The 11,318-nt window shown below is 46.6% G+C and overlaps 1 pseudogene; it reads right to left on the reverse strand.

Annotated features, from left to right (window-relative positions):
• Window positions 1-332: 332 nt before the first annotated feature.
• On the reverse strand, window positions 333-4,187 carry LOC147850908 (uncharacterized; annotated as a pseudogene).
• Between the last annotated feature and the right edge of the window lie 7,131 nt (window positions 4,188-11,318).

An 11,318-nucleotide genomic window follows, 5' to 3' on the forward strand; every position in this document is an offset into this window, starting at 1 on the left:
TGACATTGGGGTGTGCTGGCAAATGGTACACATCTTCGTCTTCATCATCTTCTTCAAAGAAAGCACCTTCTTTCAACCTCACAATGCATTATTTGGCTTTCATTGATTAATCCTGAGTTGCAACATGCTTTGAGAATGCTTATAAATGTAACAATATTAAGGAAGATACCATTAGATTGCATCTTTTCAAAGCATTCAACTGCTTCTTCAGATTTTCCATATGTAACTTCTCACCCATTCTTCTCAACATAGAGCTACAATTCTCAAGCTTAGATCTTCTTTGACACATTTGATTCATCTCCTCTTCTTTCCTTTTTAAGGCCTCAATGCATCTAAGAAGAGAATTTCTGACCGCATTGAAGACGAGAATCTCCCAATTTCACAACTCTATCAAATATATTCCTTGCCTTTTCTAAGCTTTCACAAGTCGAATACAGGTTGACTAGTGCATTTCCAATTGTAACATCTGAGTCCAGACCATTTTTGAGAATTTGATCATAAATGAGTTGTCCTTCTAAAGCTTCGATCATTGTGCATGATTTTAGAACAGATGAGAATATAAAGCTACTAGGTTTTACGTGCTTCTTTTGCATTTTCTCAAATACCAATAATGCCAAGAGTCCATAGCCATTCTGGCCATATCCAACAATGAGAGAACCCCACAAGACAACATCTTTCTTGGGTGAGATGTCAAATAATTTCTGAGCCTCTTGAATAGCTCCATGATTCGAATATAGTTACTCAAATGTTTATTTTCATTTTCTTTTGTCAAACAACAATCATGAAGAGTGAAACAACAAAGATTCTGCATTTATATCTAATTTTAGGCGAATTTCTTCCTTTTTCCCATACAATAACATTCTGCACAAAAGAACAATAGTTTCCACATAGTTACTACTATATTTCTCTCATATAAGAACGACGACTACTAGCATTAGACATACATAAGGATAAGTAGCAAAAGCACAAAGAACATTGTACAATAGCTACTAATGTTAGATGAATTTATTCTCAGTTTCACTCATACAAAACAAAAGTATTTACTGCCAATCTCAAATGAATTTATTTCCAATTTTATTCTTATAACAAATCATCGTAATGATTCTTACTACTAATTTCACATAAACCTCTTCCATTCCTTTCCCATACGAAACTAGTTACAATGAAATACTTACCTGTCCATCTCTTACTTATACACAAGAACATCAAATACGTGTAATTCCAAATTTTACCAATCCAATACAAAAAGTGTAATTCCAAAAATATCCACAAAATCAAATATATCTATCGACTCAACAAAATATCTAATAATGCACAATCATCACTAAATTGGGGCCCTACAACTGCGAGCATTGGGTCCTTTCCTACGACACCTTCAACAACGATGTTCTTTCTTCTTTGTGCCTTCTTCTATTGTGCGTATACGTTTGGTTTTTGGACGTCCCGGAGGTCTTCGTGTGGCTGGTGGTAACATGCCTGGAACAAAATTATCATGCGTAACAACAACAGGAAATATTGGCTTCTTGTAAGTATCAAAATATGATTGCAACAAATATGCCTTGTGTGCAAAAGATTGAACTCTTTCCTTTCGAAACAAAATAGCGGCCGCTGCATGTGCACAAGGTAACCCCATCTCCTGCCATTGTCCACAAGTACATATCTTCTTATCCACCTAAACAATCCTAACATGTTTCGGAGTATGGATCTCAAAAACATCATTAGTGGATGGCAAAATACGATATAGTCTTCCATCTTGTATGGATTCTCTAATAAATTTCTCTGCATATCCAACCAATGCATTATGTGTTATCTCTCCATTAACCAATCCAGTACGTTGTCGTGAAGATTTTCGGCAATTGTGTGAAAATCCTATAAAACGTACGAAATCGAGTATGAATCACGTAGTACAATAACTGTGAAGATAACATTTTAAATAGATTTAATATCTAAGTACAAAATGATGGAGGTTTCGAATGCACTTTATTACACGAGAAACGAACAACTAAATGTCAAGATATAAGGGTATAAAGTTTGTGAAAAGAAAAGAGAAAATTGTGAGATATCCCACATAGGCACGACAAATACGGCTCTCATCATATATAAGGTGGAGCAAAAGATATTATCTTTGTGTCTATGTGTGGAGCATAGAGAGTTCAAGGTAACTTGAACTAAGAGTGGAGGTGGCTAGCTACTCGTAAAGGGTTTTGGCCAACCCAAACCGGACCGGCGATGGAGTCGGTGATCCGACGGCAATCCGGCGTCGGTGATCCGACGACATTCGACCGCAATCCGGAGTCGGTATCCGGCGGTGGCACCGGTATCCGGTGTCGGCATCCGGCGACCGACGGCATCCGGCGGCGGCACCGGTATCCGGCGACTATATAAAATAAATATATAAATATATATACATATTTACATATACAAGAAGGGCAAGTATGGATTCGAACATTGCACCTCTAGGTTAGGAGTCAAATGGCTTACCATTAAGCCATGGTATTTAGTTGAAATCATATTTCTATCATTGTACTTTTACATGTAAATTCTCATACATGAGAGCTAAAATGAGTGAGATGGTTAGCATGCACCACATGTAATACTTAAGCGCCAAATGGCAAACATACAATTTATGCATGTCTTGTACCCTCACATGCATCATATGCATGAGAGCATCTATAAAAGAGGGAAGGGTGAGGAGAAAAAACACGGTTTTTTTTTATGAAAATTAAGAAGAAGAAATTCATTATCAAATCAATCGTGTAATCTCATCTTCTCTCTTTCCCAATCTATCTTAAGTACTTTCTCACCAAAGCTTGTATCGACTCTAAATCCTTCTGGTCCAGAACCCCGGCGGTTCCGCCTCACGATCCGCGTGTAGTGACGGATCTTCACGACAACGTGCTTTAGAAGTTTCTCCATTAACCCTCCTTTCATAAAACCATGACATTATCTTCTTGCGTATCAATTCCATCATCCCTAGAATAGGCATAGCTCTAGCCTCTAACAACCATGCATTTAGGGACTCGGCAATGTTAGATGTCAAGTGTCCAAACCTTTTCCCTCAAAACTTACATGTAGCCCAATGTGAGGGGTCGGCGATGCTCATTAGCCATTCAGTTGCATTACTATTTAAAGTACGAATTTCTCCAATGATAACATCAAAGTCTTGAGTATTAGTTGCATCTACAGCTTTCCACAACATCCCCAATAGTTGAGTGCTTTTAAAAGCTTTTCTAAAATTGTCTCATAAATGGCGCATGCAATATCCATGTGATGAATCATTGCCGAACACCAACATGACACCATCCACTAAACCCTTTTGTCTATCTGAAATAAACGTTAGTGGATCTTTGTGTCGAAGAACATCCTTCAAACTTTGAAGAAACCAACACCAATCATCATCATTCTCTACTATTACTACACCAAATGCAATCGGAAACAAAGCACCTTGTGCATCGATGGTAGTAGCCGTGAGAAGGATTCCTAGGTATTTTCCTTTCAAATGAGTTCCATCTAGACCAATTATTGGTCTACAATGCATGAAACCATTTATGCTTGCATTGTAAGCAATGAATATGCGAAGAAAGCGGCCTTCAATTGTTTCTTGAAAATGTGCCACACTACCAGGATTAGCTTCTAAAATGTTTTGGCAATAATTTCGAAGATTTTGATATGCAAATACATGTTCCCCATGGATTTGAGCATGTGCACTTTCTTTTGCTTTCCACGCTACCCTGTAAGAGATAGTGACGCCTTTTTCACGACGCACATCACCAATTAGTTCCTTTGGTGTGTATGTAGGATGATCTTTAAACTTCTCCAATGTTGTTTCAGCCAATCATTTTGAGCTTACTTCTTTGTTCCCTAAGTGTTGAGTGCCACCACATTTATGTTCTTCACTACTCTTCTTGATTTGGCATTTTGGAATTCTGTCAATACAAGATGCATGCAACCTCCATCGCCATCCAGAATTTTTGCATGCAATTGTTAATCTAGCAAAAGTCATGTGAGCACAAATTTAAGATTAAAAGTCAAGCGAATGTAAAAGCATATGAGTGCAAAATTCATGTGAACCTTGTTTTATCCGACTTGATCACTCTTAGCTCAACATGAGAGCCAATTGCATCATCTGTCACAGTTTGTCGAAGCTCCTTCAAAGAGTCAAATTGCCTTCCCTCCACCAAAGCCATTCTATGAGAGACATCAAACATCGAAATGAGAGCGAGATAGAGAGAAGAAGAAGAAGAAGAAAGCATTGGATCTATACAAAACGATGAGAAACGTTGATGTTTCTTCTTCACATCCAAATGAACATACTTTTGTTGCTTTACTCAAGGCTTGTATAAGGTTAAGAGACATGAGAACAAGTTTTCATGTACATGTAGAATGTGATTCGAGAGGTTTCCTACATAGTGATATCTCATTGGCTACCACTTTGGTTGATACATATGCAAAATGTGGCTCAATCGAGAGAGCTAGACAGGTTTTCGATAAATTACATGTTAGAGATACAATCTTTGAGTGCCACCACATTTATGTTCTTCCCTATTCTTCTGGATTTGGCATTTTGTACCTCCTTCAATACAAGATGCATGCAACTGACGGGAACTGATCGTTCCTTATGCGCAACGCTCGGCCACAACCGAGATTCTTTTCATACACAGAAAACGAGAAATGAAGCGCTACACAAAGGAGAAGAAGATACACAGGAGGTTAACGTGGAAAATCCCAAACTAGGGAAAAAAAAAAACCACGGCAGCCCACAGGCTGCAAACTGTCACTATGTATGAATGTACAAAAAAGTGAGTTCACGGAGGCAACGACCTCGGACTCACGATCTTCGCCACAGGCAACGGTTACAACAGAGGCAACGACCTCTTTCTTTCTCTCTCTCTCTCTCTCTTTGTACAGTTACGCACACTAATCTTGTGTAATACAAAAAAATGACAACCACAAACAATATTAGTTTGCCCTAAGTCATATTTATACTAATATGACTTTTCGGCTATTTACAAATATAGCCACGATGGGCTCTCAGAAACATATTTACGAATATGTCTCTTCCTCCGGTTCATACCGCGTCTGCACCATCCGGATCTCCGTAGCCGGGTACTCCTCATCCGGTTCGTATCGGGCCTGCACCATCCGGCTCTCCGTAGCTGGGTACTCCTCATCCAGTTCATACCGGGCCTGCATCATCCGGCTCTCCGTAGCCGAGTACTCCTCATCCGGTTCATACCGGGTCTGCATCATCCTGCTCTCCGTAGCCAGGACGATTCCTGCAAAGTGTAGAGGACAACCGGGGGATGGATGTCTAGACCAAACGACGACCACATCACCGAACGAGGGAGATGATACACCGAACGCGAGCAACGACGGGAATCCCTACAGCAAGCCGTCGATGAGATCCGGCGGGATCGGTCATTCTCCAAAACTCTTCGGAGAGTCGCAGAAGAAGCACTACAGTTCCGGGTTCTGCAAATCCCCGACGAAGGCAGTAGCATAACAAGCCTGCAAAAGGCGGAAACGATACTGCAGACGCTCGCCGCGGGCGACGGGGACTCGGAAGCATTCGCAACACTTGAGGCGGAGTCGGAAAGCGACGGAAGCGTTGCATCCCGGTATAAAAGCAGCCACGACACACCAAACGACCGGGAGGACGAGGGGTCGGAAGACTCAGTAACACCGGCGCCAGAGGAAGAAATAACCCTGGAATTCGGTGACCGGCAACCGCCGAGGAAGGTTGACCGGATACCAACAACAACCGCGAGGGAACCGAAGGAGCGGATACCGACAACACCCGCGGAGGAACCAACGGACCGGACACCGGCAACACCCGCGGAGGAACCAAAGGTTCTCACACCAACGCCAACAGCAGACAGAGAACGGAGGGAACAGGAAAGTCAGTTGGACGACACGATGCCGTACCCATACCCAAAGTACCGGGATGAGGCCGACGCGGAGGCACACGTGTACGCATTCCTCCAAACATGGGAAGCCAACCATATCTCCCAAAGACTGACAGAGCCCGAAGCCGAACGATCCAAAATCGCCGAATTCGGCATAACCTTAGAAGGACCGGCGGCCCAATGGCACGCAAAGCACTTACCAGGCACCTTTGCCACATTCGATGCCTTGAAGGCCAGATTCCTCAGGTTTTTTCACAGACAATTTGAGCAAAGGGAATTGGTCGGGCAGTTCTACACCACCCGGCAGGAAGAGAACGAGACTATGCCACAATTCATCATTCGGTTCCAGACCCTGCACAGCCAACTGACAAGAGCACCACCCGAAGACGAAGCCAAAGCAGTCTTTCTGGCCGCACTGAAAGAGCCGCTTCGAACAATGTGCGGAGTCCTTGATTTCCAAACCAGCACAATGGACCAAGTTATTGATTGGGTTTTAGAAATGGACAAGACTAGCCCCTTCTTGTCGATGGGGATGTTACACCGGGCACTCCCAAAAGAGGAAGACCTGAGGTTCCGACAGGCCTTACAATGTACAACATGCCTAAATTCGGGGCACTCAACAGTAGACTGCACCCTGCGGACACAATGTGTGATCTGCAACTCTTGAGCCCATACAACGGACCGATGCGAATACAACCTGTTAAATCGGCAGGCAGCACCGGTTCGACACATAGAACCGCGCAATCAGAACCCGGACGAGGATCGATTCCGGAGAGACGACCGCTACCAACGCGAACGCGGTAACCGATACGCTGATAGAAGACGCGACAACTATGACCGAGAGGAGAGACGCATAGATAGCTACCCCCGGGACCGGTACGACAGAGACGAATCCCCGGAAGACGACAGACGCGGAGAAGAGAGGCGACAAGGATACGCTGATAGAAGACGTGACAACTATGACCGAGAGGAGAGACGCAAAGAAAGCTACCCCCGGGACCGGTACGATCGAGACGGAGCCCCGGAATACGACCGACGCGGAGAAAAGAGGCGACAAGGGAACCGAAATTTCCGACGGAATCAGAAGCGTGGATTTTTCCGAAGAGAGGAACGTCGGGAGGCAGCAAGGAATGACAACCCGGTATCCGTACCGGATAACCGAAAAACCGAAGACGACCGCCGGAGCATACCCACCCTCCAAACCGGGGACAAAGGAGAAACGAGCAACAGTCACAAGGTGTACTGTTATTACTGCCGCAAGGAAGGCCACTATAGTAACCAATGCCCAAGCAAAAGCTATGACAAGCAGCCGGAAGTCAACATGGTTACAGCCGAAATAACAGAAGTACAACAGGTCACAACCCGGTCAAAGGGAAAGACCGCCGAGTGGGAAGCCCAAGAGGCAATCAGAAAACAAGCGGCACAATGGATCAAGGAGGCCAATGAACAGAATGCGGCAGAAGTAAGAGACCAAAATATGCCAAAAGACGAAGAAATCATACAGCCAGGAGAAAACCCGACGTGGCAAGCGCTACAGGACTGTCAAATCGTGCTGCCGTTAGCACGACTACTACAGTTAGTGCCACGATTTACGGGAGATCTACAGGCATCCGTCAGCAAACCGAAGCCAACGCCAGCACCGGCATTCTTCTCCAACCCGGAGGAAGGACCAGCGGTGGTCGATACAAGTAGCCCGGCGATCACGACAATCGTGAAAGGAAAGGAAATTGCTGGAACGATTATTGACGGAGGCTCCGAGGTAAATGTCATCAGCCAACAGACATGCAACGACCTGGGCATCCGGGAATGGGAACCATGCCCCTTCTGGTTACGCATGGCGGATACTAGCTCAGTCCGACCGACCAGGCTTATCCGGGATTTGGAAATCACGATCGGAGGCCACGTATTCCGGATATCGGCCGTGGTGCTGCAGCTGAATGTACAAGGCGCGTACCCCCTACTGCTAGGACGACCATGGCTGCGAACGGCGCATATCAAGCAGAACTGGCAAAAGAACATGATCACATTCCGGCGAGGGAAAACAAAGGTACGAGTAACGACGCAACCACGGGTGATCACCAGTAAGGAAGCAACTCCATTGTATGCGGAAAGCATTAACATGTTGGAGGGATTACTGGACGAGGAAGTCGAGCGGTACCTCGAGGAACACCCACGAATCGTCCCACTATTTGAGGTGGATATCACGGCGGCAGTAGAACCGTACATTACGACGCCGGAAGAACCGGACCAAGCGGCGATCCGGGAACTACGACAAGCGCAGGAATCCCTAGAGAGGGAAATGACGATATCCCAGAGGGTAAAAGCATCCCAACTCGAGGAGGTGGACCTCGGCACAGCAGACAAGCCCCGACCGGTAAATGTTGCAAAGGAATTGCCGAAGGAAGAAAAGAAGGCAATGGTAGCATTGTTAACAGACTTCAAGGATGTGTTTGCGTGGTCGTACGAAGACATGCGAGGGTTGGACCCCCAGCTCTATCAGCACCAAATTCACCTAAGTACGGACGCGAAACCGATTGCTCAACGCAGGTACCGGATGAATCCGAATTATGCGGCAAAGGTGAAGGAGGAAATTGATAAGCTCCTCCGGGTCGGATTTATCCGACCGGTCAAGCAGGCAACCTGGCTGAGTCCGATAGTGGTGGTCCCGAAAAAGAACGGAAAAATCCGGGTATGCGTGGACTACCGAAAACTAAATGCCGCAACAGTGACCGATGCGTTTCCACTACCATTTACGGATGGGGTGTTAGATGCGGTAGCCAGGCACGAAGTTTACAGCTTCCTGGATGGATTTAGCGGCTACAACCAAATACGAATGAACCCGGCCGTCCAAGAGAAGACAGTGTTCATGACGGAATGGGGAGTGTTCGTCGCGGCCGTGATGATGTTCGGACTAAAGACGGCTCCAGCGACCTTTCAAAGGATAATAATGGAAATTTTCGAGGAATATATCCCCGGTTTTATGCAGGTCTTCCTTGACGATTTCGCGGTCTACAGCTGGCACGGAGAGCATCTCAATCACCTCCGGCTGTGCTTGGAGAAGTGCCGCGAGTACCGATTGAGCCTGAATCCGGCCAAGTGCGTCTTTGGAGTGGCAAGCGGCAACTTGCTAGGGCACGTGGTGAGTAAGGAAGGAATTGCAGTAGATCCGGATAAAGTCAAGGCGATTCTCGATGCACCAGCACCAAGTAACGCAAAGGCTTTAAGCCGGTTCCTGGGCCAAATAAGGTGGCATAGCCGGATGATACGGCACCTCGCGGACTTCGCTACACCGTTACATACCGCCGTACATAGGGTACCCTTCCTATGGGCAGAGACGAAGGAGGAAGCCTACAAAGCATTGAAGGTCATGCTGTCGCAAGCTCCGGTGGTGCAACCGCCGGATTGGAGTAAAAGCTTTCACGTCTTCGTCGACGCGTCGGACGTAGCAATCGGCAGCGTTCTGATGCAACTCACAGAGCCGAAATGGTACCGACCGGTGTACTACGCAAGCCGGAAACTCTCAAAAGCCGAACGGAATTACTCTACGACGGAACGCGAGGCATTGGGAATGGTGTATAGTGTCACAAAGTACAGGCACTATCTGCTCGGAAGGAAGTTTTCCTTCCATGTCGACCATTCGGCACTACTCTACCTGGTCTCGAAGGCATCCCTGACGGGAAAAATTGCACGGTGGACACTGCTACTACAGGAATTTGAATTCGACATTTTCCACCGACCCGGGGCGCAGCATGCGGTAGCGGACTATCTAAGTAGACTTGAATCCGGAGAAGCAGGGGACGGCGTCCAGGATGAGTTTCCCGACGCCGAATTGTTCCGGATCACGACGAAACCGGCAACGGATACAACGGTAGCCGACGAAGCCACATGGCTAACTGAGATGCACCAGTTCCTGAGCACCGGAGTTCCCCCGGACAACATGGACCGCGATGAAAGGAAAAGGGTAGCAGTAAGAAGTAGACATTTCTGCTTGGTTGGAGACACCCTCTATCACAAGGGGGCAGATGGCATCTGGAGACGAGCAGTGCGGAGCGATTAGAAGGATCTAATCCTCAGGGAAGCCCACTGTGGAATTGCCGGCGGGCATTATGCCGGCGACGCAACCGCTCGGAAAATATGGCAGAGCGGACTGTGGTGGCCGACAACCCTAAAAGATGTCGTGAAGTATAGCAGAGAATGCGATTTGTGTCAACGACTGGGCCAACCCACAGAGCAGGCCCGGATGCCACAGCACCCGGTCTTGCCCTTAGAACCATTTCAAAAGTGGGGGTTGGACTTTGTCGGTCCCTTCAAACCACCGGCAATGCGAACCGAAAATCGGTATGTCATAGTGGCGACCGACTATTGCACCAAATGGGTAGAAGCAAAGGCCTTATGGGACAACACGGCCGCTTCCACGGCAAAGTTTCTGTACGAATGCATATGGTGCCGGTATGGATGCCCGATCGAGCTTATAAGTGACCAAGGAGGACATTTTCTCGGGCAGGTAGTAGAAAGCCTGACGTCATTTTACGCGGTGGTACATAAAAAGAGTACACCCTACTACCCTCAAGCCAATGGACTAGCAGAATCAACGAACAAAACTCTGCAGAACATCCTACGAAAAATCGTCAACGAGAACCGGACCGACTGGGATACCAAATTGCAAAGCGCGCTATGGGCGTACCGAACAACGTACAAAACCAGCATCCGGACAACCCCGTTCCGACTAGCATTCGGGTTAGAAGTGGTCATGCCGGTAGAGTTCCAGATCCCCAGCTTACGGATTCAAGTAAAGGAGCGCTTAAGTGAGAATGAGTCGGAACAAATCCGACTGGCAACGCTGTTGGAATTAGAGGAAAACCGAATAGCCAGCTTACTACAACTCGAACTGGAGCAAAGGAGGAGAAAAGCCTTCGTGGACCGACACCGGCGTGGCTATGAAAAGGAGTTCGAAGTCGGGAAACCGGTGCTACTATTCCAGACAAGGATGGGGAACATGCCGGGAAAGTTGCGGTTTCGATGGACCGGACCGTTCTGGATCACCAAGGAGTACAATGGGTCGTATCAGCTCGACACGTTGTCTGGAGATGTCATCGGCAAGTGGGCAAATGGATTTCAGCTAAAGCCGTATAAAGGAAATATGCCAGCCAACCCGTTCAAGCGAAACCCGGAAATCCGGCAAGATGAGGAACCGACACCGACAGACGCTACTGAAGACATTCGGATCGAGGAAGAACCGACACCAATACTGGCAAGGACCATCCCGGAAAACCGACAGAAGGATCCGGTATCCACACGAACCGACCCGAACAAATCGGGGGGGACCAGCAAATGACGTGGTCCAAGCAAAATTTAAAAAAAAAAAAAAAAAAAAAAAGACGTGGGCAGAATCGACGCGAATCATCGTAATGA

Source organism: Azolla caroliniana, unplaced genomic scaffold (assembly GCF_043228905.1).
Source record: "Azolla caroliniana isolate FFs.n. ecotype wild unplaced genomic scaffold, voAzoCaro1.0.p SCAF_20, whole genome shotgun sequence".
NCBI lineage: Eukaryota > Viridiplantae > Streptophyta > Polypodiopsida > Salviniales > Salviniaceae > Azolla > Azolla caroliniana.